General features: G+C 28.5%; 1 non-coding gene across 1 annotated transcript; it reads right to left on the reverse strand.

Annotated features, from left to right (window-relative positions):
- Nucleotides 1–2,467: 2,467 nt before the first annotated feature.
- LOC140870206 (small nucleolar RNA R71) lies at nt 2,468–2,578 on the reverse strand. Its single transcript, XR_012147178.1, has one exon. It is a non-coding gene; the product is annotated as a small nucleolar RNA R71 (small nucleolar RNA).
- Between the last annotated feature and the right edge of the window lie 1,627 nt (nt 2,579–4,205).

The following is a 4,205-nucleotide window of genomic DNA, read 5'->3' on the forward strand; positions in this document are numbered from 1 at the left end:
AAACTTCCCTGGTTCAAGTGTTGGCGTTGTTGTCCTCTTTGGCCTTAGGCTGAATAATGGGAGACTCATATTGAAAATTGGTCTGCAGATGGGGCGGCTAGGCTCTGATGAAACTTAAAATTTGTAATTATTTATATGTTTAAAAGTGTGTTTTAAAATTAAAGTTTCATTAAATTATGAAGTTGTATTATTTTTGTGTTATGTGTTTATATTTAAATATTTTACTAAAAATGTTGTATTTTATGTTTTGCGCAGGTTTGGTAAAAATAAAATTACTCAAGCTACAATGGTCATATTGGAGTAATCTCAAATTCTGTAGAATTACAAAAGAGGCATCTTCAACTTTGCAGAAGACAAGAAATTCCAAAAACCTAATTAAGATGATCAAAATAATCAAACATCAAAATGGAGACAAATTTACTTTTACTATGACCAGCTTGTAGTAAAAATATCATAACTATTTCATCTTTTACCCAAAAGAGGTGAATTATATGTCCAAACACATCTACACAAAATATCCTACGTGTTCTATGTTGAAAAGAAAGGCTGAATCGGTGGTCTAAGGCATCAAACATGCCAATTAAAGTTGGGTCATGGTATTGACATTCAAGGAGACAAGCACCCACCAACTTTACTATTTCACATTTAATGAGCCTTGGACTCTTGCTCTCATTTGGCCTATAAATAGATGTGTTGTATAAGCTTTGTAGTGTGCAAGAGTGTAGAGAAGTCCTCATTTGTAAAATAAATATTGTGTGTGTGAGAATAAAAGTTTGAGTGTGCATATTTCTCAAGTTCAAGTATGAAATTTATTTTATCCTTACTCTTGAGTTTCATGTTCATGGCAAGCTAAATCTTTTTATGTCAAGGTGAAAAGGTTTCATTGTTGGTCAAGTAAGATTGTTTATATTTTGTATATTCTTCTCTTTTTCTATTTTTATTTTGTTTTTTCTAATTGATCCTTATTTGTAGGTATAATTTTGGAAGATTTGTTGTTATCTATTTACATCAAATGCTTGGTACCTTGAATGTGGTTACCTTGATTTGTTGTCAAATATGATACAATAAATAATACAATAATTATATACTATAAATATAAGTATCTATTTATAATAAAGTCATATATATTATTTAGACGATAGCGTGACACTGTCGGTTGTTCTAAATAATATATTGTGATTTGAACTAACATTTACTTTCTCGCATCTAACTTTTACTTTATCGCAACTAACATTTACTTTTCCGCAACTAACATTTACTTTCTCGCATATAACATTTATTTTTCCGCAACTAACATTTACTTTATCGCATCTAACATAAAGTCATATATTTTATTTAGACGATAGAGTGGCTCTGCCGGTTGTTCTAAATAAAATATTGTGATTTGATCTAACATTTACTTTTATGTCAATTTATATTTATGCATTTATATATATATTATGGGTACCATGTATTAAATATCGGCTGATATTAATATAGTGGGAACTATATTATATGATATACTTGTTTAAATATTTAATTGTTCTTTTTATGTTTATATTTATTCATCTATATATATATATTATGGGTACCATGTATTAAATATCGGTTAATCTGATATTAATATAGTGGAAACTATATTATATGATATACTTGTTTAAATATTTCATTGTTCTTTTATGTTTATTCTTATTTTAGTTTCTTTTATTTATTTTTATTAAGCAATCTTAAATAAACCAACAATGAACCTTTGAAACCTTGACAATTTTATAATTTGTGTATTTGAAGTTTCATAATAATATTTTCATCTATAATATATCATGCTAAAATTAAACTTACAGCATCCTCTCCGTGGATCGATCTCGTACTCACGAGTATATTACTTGCAGACAACCTACACTTGGGTGAATTACAATTTAAGTTGTAGCAAGTTTTTGGCGCCGTTGCCGGGGAGGTATAAATTAAGTTTAATTTTATGTTATTTATGTAAATAGTATGTTGTTTTTAATTGTATGATTGTTTGGAGTCGTAAACAAAGTGGTAGACTTGTTCGAGTATCTAAAAATATTTTAAACATGGAGGATAATTTTAATAATCAAGATGATAATAATAATAATAATCAAGAACATGAACAACCAAGAACACTTAGGCACCATATGAATCCAATAAGAACTAGTACACCATCTTGTTTAGTCTTTCCTCCTGATGCGTCTAATTTCAATTTTAAACCTCAAATCATTCAACTTTTACCAAATTTTCATGGCCTAGATTCTGAAAATCCATATTTGCATTTAAGAGAATTTGAGGAGGTTTGCAACACTTATAATGATCAAAATTGTAGCATGGATATTGTTCGATTAAAGCTTTTTCCTTTTTCTTTAAAAGATAAAGCTAAAACATGGTTGCAAAATTTGAGATCAAGTTCAATAAGATCATGGGAAGAAATGCAACAACAATTTCTAAAAAAGTTTTTCCCTTCCCATAGAACAAACTCTTTTAAAAGACAAATTGCAACTTTTTCTCAAAAACAAGGAAAAACATTTTATCAATGTTGGGATAGATATAAAGAGTTACTTAATACATGCCCACATCATGGTTTTGAAATATGGAGAATAGTTTCTCACTTTTATGAAGGTTTAATACCTAAAGATAGGCAAATGATAGAATTCATGTGTAATGGAACTTTTGAAGATAAAAACCCAAATGAAGCTATGGAATATTTGGAGTCATTAGCAGAAAATGCTCAAAATTGGGATAATATAGGCTCAATTGAACCACCAAGTAAAACCAATAATTCAACAAATGGGGGTGGTATTTATCATCTTAAAGATGATGTAGATGTTCAAGCTAAACTTGCATCTTTAGCAAGAAAAATCGAGTCCTTAGAAATGAAAAAGAGTGATCAATTAAAAAGTGTTCAAGAAATTGTTTGTCATATATGTGACACACATGATCATCTTACAAAAAATGTCCTACTTTGCCTTCATTTAAAGAATGTCTCCATGAACAAACCAATTATGTTAACAATTTTAAAAAACCAACATTAGATCCTTTTTCACAAACATATAATCCTGGTTGGAGAAATCATCCCAATTTTAGTTGGAGGAACGATAATAATGCACAACCTTCACAACAACCTTTTCAAAATAACCAAAATCATCAAGGTTATGCTCCTTATATCTCACCTCCAAGAAAACATTTTGAAGATGAAATTCATGCATACATTCAAAAGCAAGAGTCTATCAATATTCAAAATATTCAATCTATGAATGATTTGAAAGAAACTCTTGCAAAATTTGCATCTGCACTTAATATTCATGAAAAAGGAAAATTTTCATCTCAACCACAACCTAATCCTAAAAATCAAGATAAATTTGATCAAGTTAAATCTGTTATTACTCTTAGAAGTGGTAAAATAGTTAATGATCCATATAGTGATGAAAACAAAGATCAATTAAACTCAAAGAGTAGGGATTCAAATCCTGATACTTTTGAGAAAGATGATGCTTTGAGTCCTAAAAATAAGAAAATTGATGATAAAATAAATAAACATGTTCCTTTTCCTCATGCATTAGTAAATAATAAAAAACAAAAAAATGATTCTGATATTTATGAAGTTTTTAAACAAGTAAAAATAAATATTCCATTATTAGATGCTATTAAACAAGTGCCTTCTTATGCAAAGTTTTTAAAAGATTTATGTACTGTGAAAAGACAATTGCATGTAAAGAAGAAAGCATTCTTAACGGTGCAAGTAAGTTCAAATATTCAAAATAATTCTACCTTGAAATATAAAGATCCCGGTTATCCAACAATTTCATGTATTATTGGAAAAAATAAAATTAAAAAAGCTTTGTTAGATTTGGGAGCAAGTGTGAATTTAATTCCTTATTCAGTTTATGAAAAGCTTAAGTTGGGAGATTTAAAACCTACATCTGTTACTCTTTTACTAGCCGATAGGTCAATCAAAATACTTAGAGGTATTATAGAAGATGTATTAGTTCAAGTTGATAAATTCATATATCCCGTGGATTTTATTGTCTTGGATACACAACCAATAGAAGTACATAACAAAATTCCAGTAATATTGGGACGTCCATTTCTAGCAACTTCAAATGCTTTAATTAATTGTCGAAATGGAATAATGAAATTGTCTTTTGAAAATATGACTTTAGAACTTAATGTGTTCAATTTATGTAAACAACCAAGTATTAATGAAGATGAAG

The sequence above is a fragment of the Henckelia pumila genome, chromosome 4, assembly GCF_033568475.1.
Source record: "Henckelia pumila isolate YLH828 chromosome 4, ASM3356847v2, whole genome shotgun sequence".
Classification (NCBI taxonomy): Eukaryota; Viridiplantae; Streptophyta; class Magnoliopsida; order Lamiales; family Gesneriaceae; genus Henckelia; species Henckelia pumila.